Here is a 25016-nt window from a genome sequence, read left to right on the forward strand (position 1 = left end):
GGTCCCACAGTGTTGCCACATACAAGATCCAGGCCACATCCCCACGCCTGGAAATCAGTCTCTGGCTCTCCTCAGTGCCCATGAAGTTCAAGTGCAGGTCCCAGATTTTATTCACTAAGTATGTTTTATAGATTTGTTGTGCCTGTAGAATGCAAGAAACACTTCAATTAGCTTAAGTCCCTCTACACTAACATACAGGCACTTGCCAGATGAAAAACAGACATTTGCAAAAGAAATGTGTCTTTTTCAAAATCAAGAAAGGGGTGTTTACCGTCCCTGGCCTGTGATCGAGGACGATAGAGAAGTGTAATGGAATAAAAGCCAGACAGAACAGATAGACTACTGGGCGAGTCACGTCCGTCTGCAATGCACTTATCAGGTGGGGATTTTCTGGAAGTGTCAGTCGGCGTAGGAAGCCTTCAAGGCTCTCGGGGAAAGGGGATGCTGCGGTAGTGACAGGGCTATCTGCCTCTGACAGCCCAAAGACCTAAAACCGGATGGCTGTGTGAGATAAGGCTCTGTCGGAACTGGACACACACAAACAGACAGGACACACACATACACACGCGTTGGATGCGGACGTACTTGCCTGCACCCACACAAACACACGAGCACACAAACACTGGCATTCACTTTGCATTAACAAATTCCCTATTGCCTGACCACTCGCTCATTCATTCACTCATGTGCACTGACACACACACACACACGCGCGCGCTGGCTCCCTGTCTGCCAGCCAGTGAGGTTTCCCATTAGCTGTGGTGCAGTGTGCTGGGTGAGGAGCGCTGGGGCGAGAGACATCAATTTGCTTCCTCTAATGCGCTCGCTGCCCCCACAAGACATATTGATTATTTCTTCCCCGCAAAGCGACAAATAGCAATTTCGGGGGCATAATGGAGATAGATGGTTGGTTTATAAGAAGCCCCCAAAGAAAAGTTGTAAGGGGGTGGAGGGCTGAGGTGGGGAGGAGGCAGGGGGATGGGGATGCTCTTCCTCCTCCCACTCTCGATTCCCCCGTCTGTCTCTCTCCGTCTCTATCTCGAGTCTTAACTTTGTAGCACCTCCACCTTTTCCATGTCGCCGCCGCTTTTACACACAGATTAAAACAAATAGAATAAAAATGGAAGGTGAACAAACAGAGAAACAGGATGTGATTAGAAAAAGAAATGTAGTGAGAGATGAGCGTATGCACTAGAAGGTGACGGTATGGCAGGGCTTTGGGGTGCGCAGATGTTGAGGAGCGCCACCAATGCACATTCATTACACGCCTCCCCCTACGAGCATTGCCTCCTCTCGTCTTAATGGTTGTACTGCAGAGAGCAGCTGCTGCCGCAGTGTTTGCTCTGCCTCACCCTCTGTTACATCTACTTCATATCCCCCTTGTTAGCATCAGTGTGACTGATCCACAGTTTGCTCTTATGGTGAGATAATGAGTATTTGATTCTCATGTTGACTCTACAAAAGTTTGCAGTTCATTTTAAGTTTCGGGATGAGTGTCTGTTTTCAGGACTGATAGCTGGATTGTCATTGACATTTATAATTCAAGGTGCAATATTGTAGAAAGAAAGACAGCACGTCTGAGTGCTATATAGATACTGTGAAAGTGTCAAAACACTTAAACCACAGAGAAATACCCACAGCCTGTATTCAGGAACAGTGCCTGAAAACAAGCCGTCAGGACTTCTGTAACTTTGTGATTTCACATTCAAACAGCCACCGCCCTCGGCCATGCCCCCAGCACAGCCCACCCAGACCCACCATCCATCCTTTTTCTGTTGTTGTTACTTTAACTTTATGAACGACACAACACCAAACGGACATTTTGTTGCTAAGCTAGCAAGCTACAAGACGGGGAAGACAACACGTCATTGTACAGACTTACCAGGGATAGCAACATTAGAGACCACCAGCTAAAGTTTATTGTTTCAATTTAACCTTCTATTGGGCTCATTTCAGTGCTAACTAACCATCACTATTTGCATTTACTGGTGTGTTTTACCAAGCTACAGTACGAGGCTCCAATCTGTTACCTGTGGTTGGCCTGGCTGTGTGTCTCTCAGAAAACAGAGACGCTCAGAGAAAGACACAGAATGCTTTGTTCTTGCTCGAGCTCCAGCGAGAAGCCTGAGAGAGGAGACGTCAAACCACACTGGGATAGATTTGTAAAAGTAAAAGTGTAAAAATGAAGGAACTTTAAAGAGGTTTTATTATTTTTGCTGGACTAGAGGCTGTTCTTACTACACCACTTGGACAGATTAACTCTTGAGGAGTAAAATACAAATAAGACATTTTCGATTTTGAAAAACAGACATCAGTGTCATCATGCAGTCTTTCATGTGAGAAATGGTCTGACAACAGATTACAAAGAAACCACGCCATGTTGCTAACATCTGAGCAGAGTTGAGTTTCTGCATTCAGATTAGTTTTGTGCTTCCATCTCTGCCTTCATTTATTTCCAGAAATGTTCTTAAGCTTAATCCGATTTGTGTTCTTTAGAGACTTTCCGCAGGAAATTCGAATGTGTCTTCTCCTCCAGACAGCTATAGTGTTCGCGTTGTTATAAAATGTGCCGGCTGATTGGAGGTGGCTGATAGCTGCCAGCTGTAGGAGTTGTTGCAGACTCTAGGCAGTAAATGAAGTAATACATGTGTGTTGCTCATCACATGATTCACTAATGGGAAATGTTGCTCAATAGTTCAGCTGCAGACAACTTTTTCTCTCCAAAAGGCTGATGTCTACTTGTGATAAAATCCATGATCTAGTCCAGGCTGTAGAAAGTTAATGGACTTTTCAGCCTGCAAGTAACGATATTGCTGATCTGACCTGCAGTAGCTGCTACAGAAACACTTATTCATGGCTTGGCTGTAGTGTCACCAGATATTGGCTACAGCACACAGAGATCCAGTGAGTGATATCATGAGCTGCATGCACTGTGAACAGATGGTTTAAGTTCAGGCATACACGTCCTGAGGGAGTGAGCCAGTAAATATTTGAGTGCTGGCACTTGGGATGAAAATTTCAACTTCTGGTTAACTAAGTGTTACATTATTTCTAATATAAGTTTAATCAGTCAATCAATCATTACCGTATGGTTCAGAGAAAGGCCCAATTACTCAAGAAAACAAGAGTCGTACTAGCAGCTCAGTCAGAGCGTTCGCAGCCACATCATATTGTCCAGAACATAACACTGAGCAGTTGCGTCCACATCAGCCTCCTAGTTGTAATTCAGAGTTACACTTTTATGGAATATTGGGAATTTCTGACAGCTATGATATATCTATGTGGGTAAAAAAACCTACAAAAGAGTAAAGCTACCATAACTGGAAGTCAAGCCTACATCTTAACAGTAGACACTAACACAATTGATTCAGCAAATTGAAGGAGGATATATTGACAACAATCCACTCCAAAGATGTAACACAATAAAAAAAAATAAAAAAAAGCTAATTTATGCTTTTTAAATGGTGTAACTACAAGCCCAGAAGGGGGTGTGGGGTATCTTGGAGTCCCCAGGTAAGAAGAGCAAGATGTTATTGTAGACAAGTGCAGGTGTAAAAATAAAATCACTGATGGCTAAATTTCATTTGGCTGCTTCACTTTCAGGGTCCTGGTGTTGTCCATGCTGCCTCACTGTCTATTTATTACTGTGCAACAGGGCATTAATAACTGAAAACTGACATTTACGTTGAGGTTTTCAGGCATGTGCTAACGTTTCACATTTTTCAATTGGGTGATCTATCTATTCTCTGTTGTGTGGGGCAAGTACACCACGACCAATTCTTGCAAACGTATCGTACTTTGTGCGCAGTGCTTTAGATTCAGGCCACAGGAATGTTTTGCATCCTAAATGTGTGAAATATTGCAAGGGAGGTTCAGGGTCTTTGATCTCTGATTTTTCTCAGAGAGCTGTCTTCCTCCTATTTCTCGAGCCTCACTTTATCACAGCTCCTTTGAATATTTCATGCCTCTTCTTTTTTTTCCCCTTCCAAACCCCTGTCATTGTTTAGTCGAGAGAAAATCTTGCAAATCGCAAATCAAGTCCTTGTTTAAAGCTTAATTATTAATTATTCAGTATTTTCGAGTCCTCACTTTGACTGGCAGAGAAAAGTGAGGTTGTTGCTTGCCTGCTGCAAATGATATACATGATCTACATGAAGTGAGCACTTTCATATTTTGTAATAGTTTATAATGCATACCTAATACTGCTGTGGCATTTAAAAAAAAAACTACCACTTTTTTTGCAGTTTAAAGCCTAAAATTTTAGTTTGCATGGCCATTTAAGGTATCATTGCACTTGGGCCATTTAAACATCCTGCAAAGTTGCTAAACATACTTAAAAATACAACAACAGAAAAACAAAAGCTCAAATAAAAAGCATTAATTTCATCCCTCTACATTTTGCAGATCATGGTGCTCAGTTCAAATGTTTCTCCACCTCATGAAAGAAAGCAGGCATGACAGGCCATTTTGTTGTTTTTTAGCGATAATGGATCACTGCTTTAATTGTATGCAACAAGCCTGCAGTGGGCCATTAACCACAATAAATTATTTCCAAAGTTGGTTTGAAGAATTGCAAAAAATTTGACCATACTGCTGGCTTTCATACCCCTCTGCTGGTAACTGATATCAATGTAGTTTGTTCAGTGAAGGTACTGTGTACCAACTTCTCTGCATGGAAACCAACACCCTTAACAAAATGGAATTTTTAAACACCTTGGCCAATCCTCAACAGACTAATAACGCCTCTCTCCCCAGAGATGCAACAGACCTAAATTATAGGAAGCAGCCCAGACAGACAGAAGTGACACAAAACCGCATGCAAAATGAGCTTATTATCCCCGTTACTGTCATTGCAGCACGGCCAAGCTGTCAGTGATCACAACAGACATGTTATATACGACAGCGGTATTACAGGCCCGCGCCTGATAAGAGGAATGATCCACAGCAGTGATGAAAACAGACAGGTGAGATGGAGAGGAAAGAGGGGATAGATGGAGGGGAAAGAGGGGTAGACGGGGTTGTTGTTAGTGAGAGGTGATGTGAGGATATTGGGTTTGGATGGAGGGAGCAGAAAGGTCGGGAAAAAGGAAAGAAGCGATGGAAGTAGTGAGGAGAATGAATGTAGAAACAGCAAAGGATGGATGGTGGTAAGGAAGGAGGACAGGGTGGATGGATGGAGGGATAGTAGGGTGGAGGAGGGGGAGATGGAGTGATGGAGGGGTGAGGGCGCTGGCTATTATCCTGCATCGATTTACTCCAGTCAGGGATGGCTGGACGCGTAATGAAGTGTGGGATCTAGGGGTTGCCACGTGCGCTTGTCTGCGCCTTATAGCTTTCTGGATGTATTGTGGGATGATGTGTCACCTGTGTGTGTGTGTGTGTGTGTGTGTGTGTGTGTGTGTGTGTGTGTGTGTGTGTGTGTGTGTGTGTTTTACATGCAGATAGGAAGGTGTAATCTACTGTGGTTTTAGCTCTTTGTCTCCAGGATGCTTTGCTTGAGCAAGCCATTGATTGGCTATGAGAAACATCCTGATCCTTTCAAACAGATAGATCACAATATTTCTAAACCCTATAACCTGGAATTATGTTCCAGATATGCATAATGTCAAAAATTTGTAACATGGTCTTGTATCTAAACTTCAAAGAGCATTTCTAAATTCCATTTGAATGATGCACATTAAAAAGTGAAAACCCCAAAGTCCTATTTTAAATTTAGATTGAAGACTAACACCAAGCTCACTAATGCAAATTTAAAGTATCAAGATATGAAAAAAAAAGTCAGGTTCAACATTAAAAGGAATTCCTGAACAACCACTGAGAGAGTTGAATAAATTCAGTCGCTACAACTTCGACTCTGGTTCAATTTGTGAATATTTGCTAATTTTCTAATTATAACTGAATACCTTTGTGTGTTGGTTGTACAAAAAAAAGATATATAATGATTCAAAACCCTGATTTTTTTTAATGTTAAGTTACATTTATTAGAACGAACAATTAACTAATTAATCAAGAAAATAATCAGCAGATTACTCAGTATAAAAAAAAAATCATTAGTTGCAGCCCTAAAAAGCATTACAAAGCATAGTTAGCTAACAGCTTTAGACAGCAATAGTAAAAATGTTCTTGTTTCTGTAGAAATTTTAGGTATAATATTTACTGTGAGACAGGAAGTAGATTACAAAGAGGAGTAAAAAATCAAATTATGGTTGGAAAGAGGCAAAAACTTGCCCATCTAAGTACATCCAGCTGTTTTCCTGCCCTGTTCTCTTGTCATTCTCTCACACCTCCCTCTGTAGTTCATCTTCTTCCTTTGCACAACGTCAGCCAATGTCTTGTGGCGCACAAATCAAAACCAACAGGGTGCAGTGCAGGCAACAGAATTAACAGAAAAATACTACTTTTCCCTATTTCCTCATTTTGTGTGTGATGTCTTTAGAAAAGAAAAACAAATGAGATTTAGTAAATGCACAACAGGAGTTTCATCAAGTACAAGAGAAGGAAGGAAGGTAGAAGAGGAGGAAATCAGCATCATAGCTGTGAAAGAAAAGTTGTCCCTGTCTCTCCCTCCTTTCTTCCCCTTCGCTCCCTTGTTCATCCATCACGTTTCCTCTCCTCCTGCATCCCCTTCTTCCTTATTCTCCCTCCCCCGAAGCCCCACACTTCTCCTCCCAGTCTAATCCGCTGCTCGACATGCTCCCTCTTTGTTCTGCGACCCTGACAAGTCGTCTCGTTCCCCTGCTCCGAGGACAGCCCCGGTGTGCTCGGGATAATGGAATGAAATGCTGGAGTGATAAACCCCTGAGGATGCTGGGAGAAAACACAGGAGTGTGTCAGCCAGGGTGATAACACTCTATTCTCCCGTGCGTCTGTCGAAGGAGCAGGGATTATGGTTTTACAGGCAGGCTTTGCCAATTTGCAGCCCCTTTCTGCAGGTTGGGATGTTTACACTGGAAGGTATCATGAGTGTCAGGGGGCACCAGAGGAATATTCTCAAGTCTGCCTCGCACAAAGGTCTTCATTAGTTTTGAGCACTGCTTCACCTTGTGCAGACATATCTTAGTGGACAGGTAAAGTCACCCTATCAAAAACTACTGCTCTCCAAGGATATAAAAATTCCTGAAGAAAAGTCAATGTACTCAAGGATTTTGTTTTTTTTATTTTTGGTCGAGTTACACAGACGTGTCGCAAACGTGCATCACAGCACACAAATTTAGACTCACTATAATCATGAATGCAACATTTAGAGCTGTGACTGTTGTTATTCTATATTTTTCTTTTTGTCAACAAATCCCATGAAAAGAACAAAACCAACAATGAATTGATCCAACTACTCACTGTCTGTGTAGCACTCAGTGACATTCATTATAATAAACATAAGGACTGTGGCTTATTTTAAGTTAGTCCCACATATACCATCCTGTTTCTGTAAATACAGATAGAACACCAAGTGTGTATCAGTCCGCACCTGAAAATAGTACCCAACGAATTCACTACTTACTCCTGCTTGAGAAAGTTTTTTAAATCTTTTTTTTAACCACAATGCCCAGCTGTTTTAGGAAATTACTTACTTTAAATCAAAATTAATTTATATATTAATGACTCCCAAATAGGCTTGGGTCTTAAAGCCACAGTCTGGATAGGAAAGGGTTAAGATTTGAGAAAGATCTCAATTATAATTAATAAAAAGGCAAACATTAATTGCGGATGTGTAATGGGACGCAAACTGAAGTCTCCGGTGTGAAAGTCTGATGTGCATCTACATTTCCACCTCACTGTACTATGTATATAGGGCAGACTACTTCCTTTGTCGGCTCTGAATGTTGCCATTGGCTGTGAATGGTGAAGTTGTATTTTAACGGAAATGCTCAAGTGCAAATGCTAGATGCTAAAGATGATGTCCTCAGAGTAAAACTGAGATTTAGGACTTTCAGCTTTTCATGTGTGGTTTGCTATTAGCATTAACAGCTTTTTACTTACCATCCTAGAAGAGTTCAGCCTTAAACTTCAACTCTTGTTTTGCCTCTGTTTATAACACTTCTTTTCTTGCACTGAAGTTAGCATGCTTACCAGCTAGCCCCAGTTCAGCCCGACTGTCTTGCCACTTTCCGATAGCAGGTCACTGTAGTGTCCGGTCTGCACTGAGGAAGTGCTGCTAAGAGGGGGTATTATAACCTCTTATATTGTAAATACAATGACGGCTGAAGTTCTCGGTAAGCGACCATCACCACCACTGCTCCCTGCAAGAAACCGTGTTCGGTGGCAGAGAAAACACACATATAGCCCTTTTATTAGTTAAACATTTTCAGGCCTGACATCTGTCCAGTGTAGCCACCTTTGCTGGCCTCTGGGCAGCTCTTCTGCCTCTCTCTCGATTACCCTGACAGTAACTGTTAGCGGAGAGTACAGCAATTTAAATTCTCACGCTCCTTGCTGCAGATTCTGATTGGAATGAAGTATATTTTAGATTGTGGGCCTCAGCCACTGCGGACAGAATACTAAACCATTTTCTTTGGCAGATCCTCTGGTCCAGTCAACCTGGTCATTATCAGACATGAAATAGGATTTAGAGGATCCAGGCTTTGAGTTAGGATTTTTGGTGCAGTGAGACAGTGAGGCGAGAAATCAATAACAGCTGATTGGTAAGCCTAGTTTGTTGCTGCAAAACAATTATCAGAGTTTGAGGATCTTGTTAAAGTTGAATAGATGAAACTCTATATACCATTTATAGCAAACATTCTGTCTTGTGCTATCACACTGCCATCCACCTACTCTTGACCCCAATCTCCCACACATGAAGAAGAAAGTGGACACGTTCCCCCTCCACAGTCTGACCTATCTAACGTACCACTGTGACTTAACCTCGGCACATCTGACAATCGAACATTCTTGAAACTGACCTTGGCCACAAAAAAAGAAAAAGAAAATCGAAGAAGTAGGGGAGAGAGCCTTATAAGAAAACCTCCCACCCTAAAAATAGAAAAGGTGGCAATTAAGTGCCAATCTAATCATCCCTCTGGTAAACGAGCCCTGAAGATTCCGCCCTCGTATCCCCAAGGCTTTTTTTCACACCACTTCTTCATCATTGCTGGCTATCGGCTTAATTACGCCCCCGCCATCCCCAGATAAGAGAGTGATAGCCTTATCACCACGGCTCATTTCCAAATCCATGAAATTAATAAAGTCTACCTCCCGTCTCAGTTCTGGGGCCAAACTTATATTAGCTGTCACGTACGAGAACTCAGTGAAGTAGTACTTTGCCTGTTCTTACAGTTGGCAAAGAAACGCTACAGGAAATCATCTCCAGGAGATTAACGACAACGAGGGAAAGGCGTTTTTGTGTTTTAGGCAAATGATATTCGGCCTGTAGTTTTTCACCCTGATGAGAGTTATGTCTGTGTGTTAGTTTTATGATTCCTCTGGCTTCATTTATCACTCACACAGTAGCTGGATTGTCCATTTGGTTCACTTAAGTACTTAATTTTCCTTAATCTCTACCTTGGGAAAACTGTTAAATTGCACAGCTTTGTTTCCTTCTGGAGTGGACTTCGCACACATTGCTTTATACGTGTGTGAAATATCAATTAGTAAGAATATGTTGGAATAAAAGTGCTGCCTGCAGACAGTCCATAAAACTCCCAGCTTGTTATAACTGATAGTGTCTTTATCTAGCTCATCAATAAACCTCTAATCAAATAAAGTGGAGCTGCTTTCCAGTCTGATCCACCTCAAGTCTAAGTTCTCCAACTCTCCATGTTGGCTGCTGTAATCAGTGGGGAGACAGCTGGTTTCACCACGCTGTTCCACCTGCCCGCTCCCCTGAGTAAAGGGCTGTGCTTCACCAACCAAATCCACTCCAAGTCTCTCTCCGAGGCCCACTCCAGCATGACTGGCAGGGGTCTCACACATCGATTTCAGGGAAAAGGAAGGTTGGGCGGACCCGTCACCGCACCAACGTTGGCAGTGGAATGAGACGGGCTCCCACTAGGTTTGGGCCTGTCATTTATTTCTAAACGACGGCAGATGGTGGGTTTGGCGCTTGCACCATCCTCTCAGTCTCCCAAGGTGCACTTCTGTGATGGATGTGGCGAATGGGAGTGCTGCAGAGAAGGCTGAGGCACATCTGTGCGGGCCGATAACGGGGGGCAAAGTATGTCTGGGCTTTCTAGCCGTCGACTCACATCCTTCTGAGTTTATTTGCCTCTCACTTTCATAGCTTTGCTTTTTGCTGTTCTTATCAGCAGGACACCTTTCTGTTTACCATGCAGGTGGACCTTAAAGTTTGACATTGCTACCTGGCTGGAAAATCTATACAAACTTCCCCTCCAGTATGAGTTATAGCCCCATTTGAAAAGCGATTTTTACTATGACGTTAATCATCACATAATTGTATCAACTATAGCTCTCTTTAGGTCTCAAAGCCATTTAAAAAGTGTTAACTTGCACAGAAACTTTTAGAGGAAGTTAAACTGAACCAGCCAATAACTTTTTTTAAAATGATATTTAATTTAGGAATGTAATTTTTCTTAATTGGCTTCCTTTCTTGTTGTTATTCTTATGAGCACTCTCTTTTTTAATGGGCATAATAAGTATAAGTCAGTGTTGGCATTATACTGCTCTGATTAACTCCTGATATCTAAGATGAATGAACAGCAGTGTCTTTTTAAAGAGGTGGATAGTAACTAATCACAATAGCTCTTTTTAAAAGTTACTTCAACCATTAATCAATTATTTGCTGATTTGTTTTCTGTTGATGCTCGCCCATAACAATACCTTTACCTGAGCAAAAGAGTCTGTCCACGTCTGTTTTTCCTTTTCAAGATGTATTGCATCTTGCCTCTATTGAAACGGTTTACAAACACACACACCCCCTGCCCACGCACCATCTGACACCGTAGATCGAAAGACACATTAAAGTGAGCAATCACCGCCTAACAACACCCTTGCAAAGGTCACGTCAGCTTCATCATCCTAATCATCGAACACCATCACTTTCCATGATTTAGGGTTGCAGTAAAAGCATCATAACCCGCCCAGCCACATCCCTGCCCATAAATGTATCCATGGCAACAGAGACGTTGTGCTGCGCTCCGACGATGCCTCTTTGGGATTCTCTGTGCGTCGCTGCAGGGTGACAAGTCAGGCGTAAAGAGTCGATTTAGCTGCGGCATTGGGGAGGCTCGCACATTAGCAGAAAGGAAATAGGAGCCAGCAAATACTTAGTGGGTGATTGGCTCCGCAATAACAGAACACCCCCTTTGGCAGCTCGTCAAGCAGTGCTATACGGATGCCATTACAAACAGGGGGCCATTAGCGGCCATCGAGGCTTCGTGAGGCATGTCACTGTTTCACACCTTTAACCCCCAGGGCTGTTTTAAGATGTGTACGATCAGCTGTATACAACTTGTCCTGTGCATTTGTCTTTTTTTATCTCATCGATAGATAGATAGATAGATAGATAGATAGATAGATAGATAGATAGATAGATAGATAGAATCAAGGAGAACTGTTGGGTGTTTTTATTCAACCATAACAAAATCCAGCTCTTTCATGTAACGAGGTACAACATCTAGTCCAGATCCCAAAGGCCTAGTTACATCAGTCCCCTTTGCAAAAAGAAGCAATTTAGGTCAAAACATGGCGAAGTGTGTGTGTACACAACACCTCAGAGGATCAGACCCAGATCTGAGTCAGAAACAAAACCTTTCTGTTTGCCTTTATGAACTGGCAACTTCAGGTTGCTCTTTTACTTTCACATAGAGGTACATTAACGTTGTTTATATGAAGGTTAAATAGAGACTAATAGCAGCTATTTCGTGCATTTTTGCCACAGGATTAAGTTTTTAAGCAGATACACACACATCCTAAAAGCCTCCCTTTTCTGTAGGCAGCACTAGAGACAAGCGTTGCATTATAATGATTTCCTCACTGTAGGAAAAATGTGCTTTGTGATTTTTATGCCTCATGCAGTGTTGAGGAATGGGTACGTGCTGTATGTAAGTAGCTAGAGCTGCACAGAAGCACTATTAATATTCAGTAAAAAGCTAACTTAACCAGTGGTGGGATGAATATTTTATCATCATAGGGTGCATTGATGTTTTCTCTATGTCTTTTTATTGTGGGGTGAAAATGCCTGTCAAATACCATTTAAATGTTATCTCTCTGCAGCTCCACAATGAAACCAGCACAAAAGAAAATGTGTTGCTAACCCAACGGTCGCACTATAGGACACAGACTTTTACAAAGTGGTCAGAAAGTCCTGCTGATGCTGCTGTTCGCACCAAATAATAATTTCCTACTCTTCTCTCCTCGTTTTACACATCACCACGGCTGTATTTGTATGGAATTGAGATAATTAGCAGGTGGCATTCACAGATAGCTAGGCTGTGAAAGAATAAGCTAATAAGATAATGTGCAAGCTGCTAATGTGAGAGCACGTACCTGGAATACTGGAGATATTTTTTTGTTGAATACTCTGTAAACAAGGCCTGATAGAAGAAAGTAAAGGAGGGGAAATATGGAAACACATTTCTCTTCTGCTGCTCAGCTCTGATTGGTTTGCACATCACCTCATCAGTAGAATGACGGCAAACTTCAGTTTGTATCTCAAATTGGGATCAAGAGCACAAAAAACATGATTTCTCAACCTTTTGACTTTGCCCGCTCTCTAATCCAACCACGACCATACAAGTGACCCATCTTGATTTTATTTGGTGGTGGTGTGATTCCCAGAGGGAACAAAAATCCCACAAACCACCTGGGCTCAGAGGAAGAAGTTAGCCCCAACAAAATTTTATAGACGTGATCGTTTTTCGTGTCTGAGCCCCTTTGTTAGGAAACTGCCACAAAGGAAAATCAGCAAAGGAAAAAAATCAATAACTTGGTAAAATATTTAGTTCTTTGATTTAAAAAATCGAAAGTAGAAGGCTGTGTACATAAAAATGTCAGGGTAGAAGTTAACCATAACTCCTAAGAAGTAGGAGGAATTATCCAGTCACAGAGCTTTAAAATTCTGTTACGTGCGCAAGAAAGCAAGATTAAGGCAATCAGCTTTCAGCAAAACATGATTTCTCAGAGTCATGAAATAATGAAAACAGACGGCTGTAGCATGAACCTTTAACATTGTTACGTTATCGATGAGGCTCCTGTGCGTCTGTGTTATGGGAATTCAGTCGAGAAAACACTTGCGGAAGCAAGAGCTCTCTCAGCTCTTTTCTGTCCTTTCAGCTGCTGCATTCACTAGACATGTTGACCGTTCAGTGAGAAGCTGTTTGCCCCTCCAGTGAGGTCCTGTGTAGCTAAACCTCTGGCAAAGCTACAAAAGCTTCTGGGCCTACCCATGCATGCATTCCTGCTAGAGTACCACGATTTAGATGAAAGCATCCACCAAATTGTGTGTGTTATGTAAAATTAGTTGCCTGCCCTGCCTGGCCCATCTGTATGCACTTCAGTAGTCTCCTCTACCACCCATGAGATGGTGCACAAACACCCCAGGAGGGTTTTCTTTTTCTTTCTTTTTTTTTTTTTTTTTTTTTACTTTCACAGTCCCACAGGCACCCTCACTGACTGGCATCTCATTAGGAGAGCAGAGCGCCGTGCTCGTGTGTGCACCGCCAGACAGGCCACGCCACAGGCTGCATGCTAATTGCGGAGGCGTAGCCAGCATGAGACGACCTTGTATGGTAAAGGAGGAAGGGGGCAGAGAAGTGGTTTTGTTCGGCGTCTGGTGGGCAGGGGGCTCTCCTCCTCAAACCACTTCTGTCCTGACCTTGGGCAGCAAAGTCAGCCAAGTCTGACCACTCACTGGAGTGAGATCATAAAGCGCAAGTCTCATTAAAAAAATATGAAGCAACATAGTGTTTAATATACGTTGTAAGCACTTTAGTTCTCACACTGATACACAACAGCTTGTAATGAGTAAAGCATCCTAGTGAGTGACATTATTCTGACATTAATTTGCTGCTTATCATAACTTTAACACAGTTTCAAATTACTGACTTGTTCTTCTGCTTGACAACTCATTAGGTCCAAGGCTTCAAGTCAAAGTCACATTCAAAACACACTCTGACAGTAATATATATACTTTCACCTTTTGTGACATTAATTTACAACATGTCTCAGCTGTATCATACTGTAGTTTTGAGGTCGGGGTCATCCTCACAAAGAATGTGTCATTTCCATAAAACATGAAAAGCAGCTTTATATAAACCTGAATGTTGATGCATATGGTAAAGACTTTTTTTTTTTTTGCTCTGGCTAGTAGATGTGGACTTCTACTCCCATGTGTATTTCAAATGCTGAACCCTCTGTGGCTCTATCTGTAATTTCATCAGAACCTCTCTAGTCCAATAACCCGACCTTTTGACAGCGCACTCAATCTCAGCACTCACATCTGACAGGTTTTCGCAAGCAGCTAAACTGTTAAGTCCTAAGATTAAATTCCAATCAATGACAAATCGCGCAAACATTCGGACGGAGTGGGAGATGGTGGAAGAGACACTGGAGTGTGTGTATGTGTGTTTAACCGTCCAGAAAGGTCGGATATAGCCTCATACAGTATCCCCAATAAAGTAATAAGCAGCCTGGAGGAAGGAGGAGGAGGAAGCAATGGCTTTGTGTCTTTCTAATACTTGAGTCCTGGCGAAATTTAATTTAGTCCCTGCAAATAAAGAATATGAAGTATGTGTTGCATGGAAGAGAGACATACATACTGGTTACCGAGAAAGCGAGAGAGAGAGACTAGGCGGTCTGTCTGTTTTAGTGCCATTAGTTCTTCCCTGCCACTCATTGATAAAGAGGCTCTGCCATCAGCCAAACCAGCCATCTCCTTCAGTCCTCATTAAAATGTCGTCATATTAAAAAATCATTCCAGGCCTTTGCTGATGAGCGTTTTATTGCCTTCATGAAAATGTTCTCACTTTGGAGTCAACGGGAGAGAGAAAACCTTCAATGAGTAATGAAAAAGGGGAGGGAGAGGGAGCGAGGAAGAGAAAGGACGGAGGAGATAAGGGTGATTTGTTGCATACTTGGGAGGATGGTTTTGATTTTTAGACTATTAATAATTTCTTCATTTAGTTGCCCTATATAAACATCCTTTCTCTATGGTGATGCACATAGCAATGGTAAGAAGAAAAGGAACTGAACATGAGCTCAAACTACCGTAGCATTTAAGTCAGGGAAGAATAAGCCTACCTCATACGATGTGCACATTCAGCAGCGTTCTTCTTCTGTGGTGTTTTACAGCGTGTGAGTGTTAAAGCTCTCTATAAACTCTGTTTTAAGCAATTACAATCTAGTGTTAGTTACATCAGTGCAACACCATATACATGCAGTAAGCAGTAACAGCTCAGCCCAATTAGCAGTTAATGCTCCTGCTATCAAACACTGGAAAGTACAAAGTAGTGCAACAAATGAACAGAAAACCAAATATCCAGTGTGGTTAACAACACCGTTCACCTTTGCGGGTCAGTCAGATGTTGCACTTGAACATCGAGTCCGGAGTTAATCTTCTACTCGCTTACAAAATGCCTGCACAAGCAGTTTTTATCGTACAGACACGTGAAATGGGAAAAAGTAATCTTCTAATACCCCTGCAGTGGAAAAACAGCAGCTGCAGAAACATGGAGGCATATCAGGAGTGTAAAGGTTACCAGAGAGGGAATTTCACACACACTCTCACACAAACACACAAACACTAATCCTGAGGTCTTTTAATGACATCAGGACCTGTAGCTGCTATATGTTGGACATCTAAAGTTCAATACAGCTGCTGAAGACTGGCAGAATTTGCTGTTGTAGAAGCAGGCTTTCTAATGAAAGTCCTTGAACCATCAAAGGCACAATAAAGGAATAGGTTTAAATGGACACAGTCTTGCTTGTATTCATCCTCATGGACTCATTATCTGAGGTACCACTTTACGCTCTCAGTGTTTGGACTCTTATTCGCAGCTCTTCACCGTTTCCATTTTGCTGATTTGTTGCCCAGATAACAGAGAAAAGCCACACGCCAGCGGCAGCACGCTCGCATGCCTACATGTCATGTGAGGGCAGAACAGAAAAATGAGTTAAAGTACAGATGCTCCTGCTGCACATCACTCCCATGATGTAAATTTAATGCGACCATATGCTGATGTTTTCAGGCAGCAGTGATGATTAAATGATTTGGTTTTTTATCTGATGAAGAAGTAAAAAGTTTGTGCGCCGTTTGTTATGTTGCAGCGTGCTATCTGTCTCTGAATGATAACTGAATTTCTATTCAAAGTGGAGCAAAAATAACCACATTAGCAGAGTGTAGATACTGTACTCTTTCCCTGAGCTGTGTGTTTTGTTTATGAGATATTTTAATTGTAAATAGAAACACGAGTGCAACAGAATCAATCTATTAATGTAGGAAACCATGAATTATGAGAGGGTATTAAGCAACTTTCACACACAAACATGGAGAAACAACAAACAGTGAGCGCACGAACACATGGTTCGTAGGAGTACATTAATGTCCCAGCAGAATATGCACATAACTACTTGATTGGCCTCAAGGGATGTAATATCTATGCTTTAATTTCAGATAGCAAGTAAGCATATCCTGTTACAAGCCATTACAAGAGTTTAATGCCAGGCGCTGTGTTGGGGATGGTGTTTGTTATGCTCTCATTTTATATCTTCACTTCTTAGGATTTAGCCGTGTTGAGAGATGAGATGAAAAGATTTCTGCTATTTGGGTTACAGCTCTTGTCTTGCAAAATTTATTCACGTAATTAAAAATGTGCAGTTGAAAATAACTCCACTGCTAAGGCCGATTCAGAAGTAGGAGTAAAAAGTTAGAGAGACATAGAGTAGATGTAAGTAATTGCTTCTCCCCTCTGGGTCTGTGGTGTAATACACTTCACTTTGGATGTGATGTGTTTTTTTTTTGTTTTTTTTTTTTGTTAGGGTGAACACTCCACTGTGGCTGCTGGACAGACACATTAGTTTCTCGCCCTGGCTCAGGGCTCGTGTTCATACTCTCGCCAGTCAAAGAGTTGCTCGTGGCTCAGGGGTTTTTTTTTGGTTGTAATACAGACAGAAGATGCCAAAAACAATGTTAGGTCATTACTCATCCCACAACCTACTGAGTTCTGGGCAGAAATAGAGAAATGGAGAGTGAGCTGAGATGTGCCAGTCAAGAGGAGCCAGAGGTGATGGAGGTGCTCAGATCCTTTATTAAAGTACCAATACCGAAATATAAAAACACTCAATTAAATGTCCTGCATTTAAAACCCTGCTTCAGCACAGAGGTCTTACTATCTTAAAGCACTGGTTTTGCAGAAAAAACCCTTTGACTGATAATACTGATGCACTAATGTAAACAGCATTTTACAGTTGTAGCTGCTTGAGGTGGAGATAGTTGTAACTACATCTACAGTTATGTAGTGTAGTCCAGTGGTTCTCAACCAAGGGTTTGGACCACCTCCAAATGGTCACAAGACAAATCCGCAAAGGAATGAAAAAACAAACTTAGAGTTTTTTCTCAAATTTTATGAAAGTTCTTTATTTAAATTAATCCCTCTGAGAAATTTAGAGGGGGACGTTTAAGTGACAAAACCCACTAGTGGCCGTAAAAATTATGACAAGGAAGTTGGATGATGTTAAGGGGTCATATCATTTTGCGTCAACAAAATATCAGACTTTAAAATGAGAGACTGCTGTTTGTTTATTGGCTTCAAACCAAGAGTCTACATTTTCCTTTGTAAGCATGATCACAATCCTTCCTGTTTATTACTGCAACCATGACAATGAAGGTCACCTAACCTTATCCAAGTAGTCGTTTTATCCCAAACCACTGTTTCCCTAAACTTAACCAGGTCGTTTTCGTGTCACAACATAATCAAACCGTGAAATGCTTGTGTGTGTTGTTCTAGAGGACTTGTTGTCTACGCTCTCTGAAATCAGACACTGCTAATCGTTAAAAACAGTTGGAAACCACTGGCTATCATATGTTTTTTTATGTAAAACATAAATTATTAAAATCAAGATACTCCAGTTCAGTATTTGTGTCAATGTACGTAGTTTCTTTTCTCCACTGAGAGCTCTGTTATTTCAGATAAACACGCCTCAAGACACCGTGAAAACATTTAAAACAATGAAAGCAGCCGTGTTGTTGGGTGTAGTACAGGCTGATAAATGCTGCGTTCAGGGGGATGATGTTCATTTGTGACATCCTCATTTCATATTCTCGCCAGTTGGGCATGCCTCAGTTTTGAGGTGTAATATAGGGCTGCCAAATCAGCGGTAGCCCCATTACTCATCCCCCTCTGTGCTGTCTCCTGGCTTGTGCTCCGGCGCTAATGCAGATTACAGGGATATATGAGGGCTATTTTGTTCGCTGCAGGGTGGAAACGATCACAGGCAACCCCATCCCTCTCTGATGCACGACTCTACATCTGTTCCCCCCACGAAAGCCTATCTGGAGATCCATCAGAGCCAAGCCCTTATCAGATCTGCGGCTGCTACATCTATTGCACATCAATTATAGATGCGATGTGTAAAAAATTGGGTCACTCCATCAACACGCGCTCTCGGTCCTCAGAGACATTGTTTGGTTAAGTGATTAGTGGGTTGACTTTAGATACAGTTTGTACATGTTGTAAGTGTTACATGGTCCATTTATGATACATGAGTATACTGTAGACACAAGGGTCTCCAGTGAAGGAGAATCATTTCTAACTAATAATGGTTTTGCCATAATTATAATGAAGCTCAAACTTCCTTTCTGCGCAAGGAAATAAGTTAAAATTGAAATTTTCCCACTTTTTTGTGATTTCTCAGACCCCTCTCAGGCCTGTGTTTGTGGGTACTGTGCAGGTGGAAATCCACACAGGTGTCCTCATAATCGATAAACCCATTTTTGTTTCCTGCTGCAAGACAATCAGAGGTGATAAATGAGCTGAGCCGCATTATTTGTAGCCGAGCTTAAATTCATTTCCAACTTGCTCCCTGACAGAGAACACAGACATATTATTCAAATTTCTATCTATTCTGTGACCAGGACACGACCAAAATCGCACGTTTAATCTTTATGCAAGTCTCTCCTCATCTGTTGGGTAAATAGACCATTCATCATATTACTGGGCTTTTTACAGCTTGACTGTTTGAGCGATCTGTCTCTCAAACGGCCTCTCTCCCTGGCAGCCCAATCAATCATTTTTCAATGAAGATGTCACAGCTCATTGTGTGGAGTGCTATCCCAAACAATTTTCAGACCCTTTTAGATGATAAATTAAAAGGAAAGCTTTTTCTTATTATTATTTTGGTCAGTCCTGTTTCTAAAATGTGTAGGTACAGTATTCTGACATGCAGCATATGGAGTATTTTACCTGTATCCTTCAGTTTTAATGCTGAATTCACCCTCTGTCAACAATTTTCACCTCAATGGAGACACCAGCAGGTGCAGGAACGTCTGAGTGTGCTCACAATTAACTTTCTGTAAACCACACAAGTCATCAAGAAGTAGCTGCTGCACAACAAGGGACGTAATTGGTTCGTTAATGGCTGTTTGAAGCTGTGTGTGTGTGTCTGTAAAACCACAGTATGAGCTCTCTGAGACTTCACACTTTCTCAGACAGAATGAAACTTTTGTTTAAGATTGACAGCTGAAACTATTCGCACCACTCTGACGTTTCTTCCAGCATGTCACTGCTATTGGAGATACTCAGCTAACAAAAGATAATGACCTTTAATTCAAAAATGAAGACGTAAGATTGACTCGTTAAATACAGCAAACAGCCGCAGTGGAGTAATGAGGATTCCTCTCCACGGGTTGAATTCTTATTCTTACATCTCACGTCTTCTCTCTCCTCTCTTCTCGCAGGGTCCTTCAGGAGTTGATGCAGAGATCTGCGACACCGGCAGCCTGAACACAGACGTCCATTTTCACCTGACGCGAGGATCTGTTACAGATAACGCAACATCTCTGAACATGAATCCTTGCTCACCAAAAGTCCCTCTATTTACTAAAACCTCTTCCGATATTTTTCTCTTTTACAAGACTCGGCTCGGTCATCATATCACCAGGTACACAAAAGAATACTTTTCTCTAACTGCAGTAATTTGCAGGTTAGAATACCAATTAAAAAAATGCAATAACTAATGCAATGTAGTAGTGGGAGAAGTACTCAAATCCTTTACTCAAACAACAGCAGCTTCACCAGGATACAGTTAAGTCGTGCATTCAAAATCCTAAGTACCTTCAGTACCTCAAGACTGCATTTAGGTACAGTACTTTAAGAGGCTGTACTTGTACTGGATCACACTTCTTTGATTTCAGAGTCTGTTTCTTTAGTAGACTGTAGTTTTTATTTCTAAAATCTATTATCTGAACAGCCGCATAATAATAATAATGTATTCATCTGTGTGTATCTGCAGTTAAATACGTGACGTAATGGCCTATTTTATTGTGCTGCAACCTTTACGCTCATGAAACTGAGTGTATGGAGATCCAGCCCCTTTTTCAGTCTAATTAGTAAGATTAAATGTAATCTGTTACCTCCCCGCTCAAGCCTCGTCTCACAAGGCCTAACAGAGGATTTATGAGGATCTGCAGGTCCGTTCTTCGATGTCTCATCCCCCACCTCCTCCTCCTCCTCGTCCTCCTCCACCTCCCCACCCTCAGTGCACCACAGTTGCATTATTAAACTTGTATAAGATCATTAGCATACAAAGCAGGAAACCTACCGCGGTGGAGTCATACATATTTATCTGGACGTGCCTCACTTGTGCGTGCATGCACTCGTACTGTAACCTCTTTTACACACAGGCGTGACTGGCTTCCTACCGCAGGAGAGCTGCGAACAGAGTCTATGAAGTGGATATTAGTTGGGGCACGTCTAGTTTTAAGGGATAGATATTTATTTGTGTAACATCTGAAGAAACACGTGCTTGTATTTGCCTTTAAACTACACATTAAAACATGTGCCGCTGCCTGAAAGAGCAGAGCAGATGGAGTTTGGTTAGGTTCATCAGAGCAGTTTGCTTCAAGCATATCAAATATAGTTTACACACAGAGGAATTTCAGAGTCTAGTAATGGCTGCAATACATATTCATCTGCTGCACAGAAGCTCATAATCAAACAGAGAGTTCATCAAACAGAGAGCGTGGTTTTGTAAATACTTGTATCACCGGTGGGTTACCTCTGCCTTCTGAATGACTGTGAAATCAGCTCCTTCTCTCTCCTCTTCCCTTGTTCCCTTCCTCTCTAAAATCCACTTTTTCTCCTCAACCGTGCTATCCCCATTTCCCAGCTCTCACGGAGCTCACTCTCCACACTTTCCCTCTTTTCCTCCCCAACCTTCTGGCTGGGAGCACAACCCTTCCCTTTTTTTTTTTTTTTTTTGGCAACATGGAGTCCTCTGTTAATATTCCTTCCTCCTTCTTTCTCCTCCCTCCTGTGAGATTGCTGTTGTGTCTTATGGCTTTTTATTCCTACGTGATGGTAGATGGGTTCATGTAGGAGTAGAAGCCACTAAACACGCGGTGAGTGCTCAACGCGCTGGCCAACACACACAGTGAGCTTCCTGTGGATATGACAGCTGCCACGTTCACATCAGTGTCCTGCCCATTATCAGGAATGTGCACACAGTAAAAATCAAATAGTAGAGAAATCACTGCAGAGTGGTTCCAGGTTATTTTAGAATAGGTAAAATGAATTACTAACCTTAATATACAGCTGGTTGTAAGACAATTGAGCATAATGCACAGGAATCAATCTGACCAAATCTTTAGTTGTGAACAGACCTACTTTTCTGACCTGCACACTGGCCACATGTGCCCTGAATTTCAAACTTGTTCCTGCAGTCCTCTGTCCCGGGGTCATTGTACAAAACTGGAGCTGGAAACTTCTCAAAATAGAGATCAGGAGGAAAGGATGCCACAAATGAAGTGAAACAACTTGCAGAGGTAGGTCATCAATGCTGTTTAATAATGAACAGAATCTACTCTCCCGTGAAGCTAAGGTGAGAACATACTGCACACGGAAACCTGGTAAAAGATGCCGTATCGTCTGTTTGATTGATCCAACGTCCAGCACCTCCAGCGCTGTGGATATAAACCCTCTGATACAACAACGTCAAACACAGTTCACATTTGGGACAGGTAATATGTAAAATGTTGTACATCACAGCTTAAACTCAGTTTCTTACGTTGTCACTGTCGCCGTGAAAACCTCCAAAACCTCAACTTTTCATGAGCTCCTCTGTTTTCAGCTTTTGAACAAAGCATTTTTCAAAAAAGGGAATTTTTGTCAACCCACAGATGAACACTCAGTCCTCCTCTTAACAACACTAATAAGCCTTTTCTTCTTCACGGTACCAGCTCAACTCGGCTCGCCCTTTTTGGTTTTCCTTCAGGGAAAAGTTGTGGATAGTATCTGGTACCTGGTAAAACCCACCACAGCCCAGTGTCTAAATACACCGCTCACCATGGCCTGTTATGCGTTGAAGATCATGTCACGGTAGCTGCAAGTGCCATCGCTATAGTAACGACAATGCGTTGAGGGGGTACCATCTGTAAAAAATTAATTGAGATGCAGTAGTAGAGCATGCTGAAATGCTGATGTCTACCATGTTTATCATAGTGTAGCGTCTGAGCATGCTAACATTTAGCATTTTAAATCCTCAAGGATTTATCGTCTCGAAGCCATGAATGTCTGCGCCATATTTCATGAGTTGTTGAGATATTTCAGCCTGGAGCAAAGTGCTGGACCGATCAACCATTGCCATGCCCATAGGTGTGCTAAAAAAATGACCAAACACTGAAAATCGCTCAGTTGCAGATACATGGTTTTCACAGGGCAGTGATGAATTGGACTTTTTTGTTCATTCAGCATTTTACATGTGAGAAATTCACATACACGCTTGGTTTTTGGACATTTATTTCACATATGCTCTTTGTAAAGCTTCTCTTCCTGTTGAGTTGCTCTGCCCTTTTGAATCTTTTAGCAGCAGCCGGGAAACTGTAACTCAGCTGAGTGCAAACCCCCTTAAACTCCTGTCCGCTCGCAAATGAGATCTAAGACATTTGGGCCGGCTCTGAATGGCTAACAATGGTATTTATCAGCAGTAACTCACTGCCTGAGCTGAACTGCGTGTCGACCAATTAAGCAAGAAATTCAAATTATCCTGTTCCTGTTGGGTCCAGTTGGGTGCTGTGGGGTTTGGGTTTAAATGTCAACCTTCTGTTTGTATTTGCTGGTAAATGAGCCGCTCACTCTCTCCCCCTGAACACAGTCTGAATAAAGCCTAAATGGGTTGTCGTTGGAAACCAAAACCTGATTTAGTAATCCCTGGCTATTACAAGAATTTGACACATGCTTGTAACTGTGTGACATTACTTTACTCTGATATGAGGTGGATAATTATTCAAGATGAAATTGCAATATATATGGTCTGCTGAGGTTTAATGATTTATTCAAGACTGTAAGTTGTTATGATCTAATATTCAGTGGGTGGGATGGAAAGTTTCTTTTGCTTGCATATCAGTTTAATATATTTTTCAGGTTCCCACTCCAATATACTTTTTTCCCGTCTTTATAGAGACATGGGGAGGTCTGAAAGAATAGTAGAGCAGGGGAGACACATTAGCAGAGGATTCGATCCTAGACCAGCGGGGGTCCATGGGAATCTAAAGGTGGGAATCAACCATCATGGCATCTATGGGAAAGAGCCTGAATTATTTAAAACAGCACAGGCATTTGATGGAGAAGTTTTTGTTTTTCAATGGATTGCTGCACGCTCTGGTTCGCCTGAGGGTGTGTTCGCCTTTTCCTGTGTTCCCCGATTGTGATCCGATTGTGCCGTAAAACCTCACGTTTCCTGAATGTCAAAACGTTCTGTGAAATAAGACGACACAACCTAATTTTCACTTTGGCAGCTGTGCTTTTTTCTTTTCCCTAAATTATTCGTGAGTCCTCCAGTTACATTCCACAAGGTCACATAATCCTCAAGTTCAGGTAGAAACATGAAGATCATCAGAATTGGAGTAATGGGATTTTCACCTGACAGCTGCAACAATGTGCTGTTTGTGTACAGTAGGTTTAATGTGTGAGTGTTGTGCTACTGTATCCAGCCCCCTCAGGCCACACTTTGATTTTCTTGTAATAAATAATGCTCTTTTGTGTTCTGTGCTTCATTTGTTCCCTGTTGTAACGTCAGTGCTGCTCAATAAATTATGAATGACTTGCCTGTTCAACCTGCTGCATATCTCTTGTTTCATTTGTCTGTCAAACTCTTTTGTTGTTGTTTTTCAAATGGCACACAAATGCACCGCCCAAATGTACACACAAACACACACACACACACACACACACACACACAAGGTCTCCAGTTTCCAGTTTTACAAGAGGTCTCTCCTTGTAAGTGGGGTTGTTTAACTCATATCTCTCGCTGGATTTGATACAAACTCTGGGTAAAGTCGACACAAGAGGCAGACTTGTTTATGTGCTCAGCATGTAGCTAAATAAGCAGCACAAACAGTGAGTGAATGGGAACAGAGCAATAAAAACATGATGAATTATTAGTAACAGTGCATTTAAACTGTAAATAAGCTTCAGTAGATAGCAACTGGTTTATTTAATAGGTCAAAAATAGACACAAGGTGCTGAAACACCTAATAATAACCCAATCAGTGCAATTTAAACTGCTTATCATTTTCATTCATGCTCATATGGCTTGGTGTAAATCCGCTACAGGCCTTGAAATTGCCATACTTAACGCCACAGTTGCACACTGATTCATTAAAAAATAAAGATGTCATTCTGGTTGCACCATGTTATCCCACAAAGTTGCCTTAACAGCAGGCGAGCTGAGGCATTGTTTACGTATGGTAACGCCAATAGAGAGGATGAATTGCTGAGGCACGGCGTGAGTCCTTCACTTTCTTTTCTCAGAGATTTTTGGGCAGCAGAGCTCGCCTACACACAGCAGCTGGCTGTTGTCTGGGGGAATCGCCTCAGCCATCTTTTCTTTCTGATGAAATCTGAGGAAATCCA

The 25016-nt window shown here is 41.9% G+C and overlaps 1 long non-coding RNA gene across 2 annotated transcripts in view; it reads left to right on the forward strand.

The window, feature by feature from the left end:
- The window catches only part of LOC139635466 (uncharacterized), a 36728-nt gene extending 12511 nt beyond the window's left edge, over nucleotides 1-24217 (forward strand). The window contains exons 2-3 of one of the 2 annotated variants that reach the window (XR_011694220.1): nucleotides 19844-20046; nucleotides 21827-24217. This is a non-coding gene — a long non-coding RNA (uncharacterized lncRNA). The other variant, XR_011694221.1, reaches the window with a different exon arrangement.
- The last annotated feature ends 799 nt before the right edge of the window (nucleotides 24218-25016 follow it).

Source organism: Trachinotus anak, unplaced genomic scaffold, assembly GCF_046630095.1.
Source record: "Trachinotus anak isolate AG129_WGS33_773 ecotype Australia unplaced genomic scaffold, CSIRO_AGI_Tana_v1 ptg000018l, whole genome shotgun sequence".
Taxonomy (NCBI): domain Eukaryota; kingdom Metazoa; phylum Chordata; class Actinopteri; order Carangiformes; family Carangidae; genus Trachinotus; species Trachinotus anak.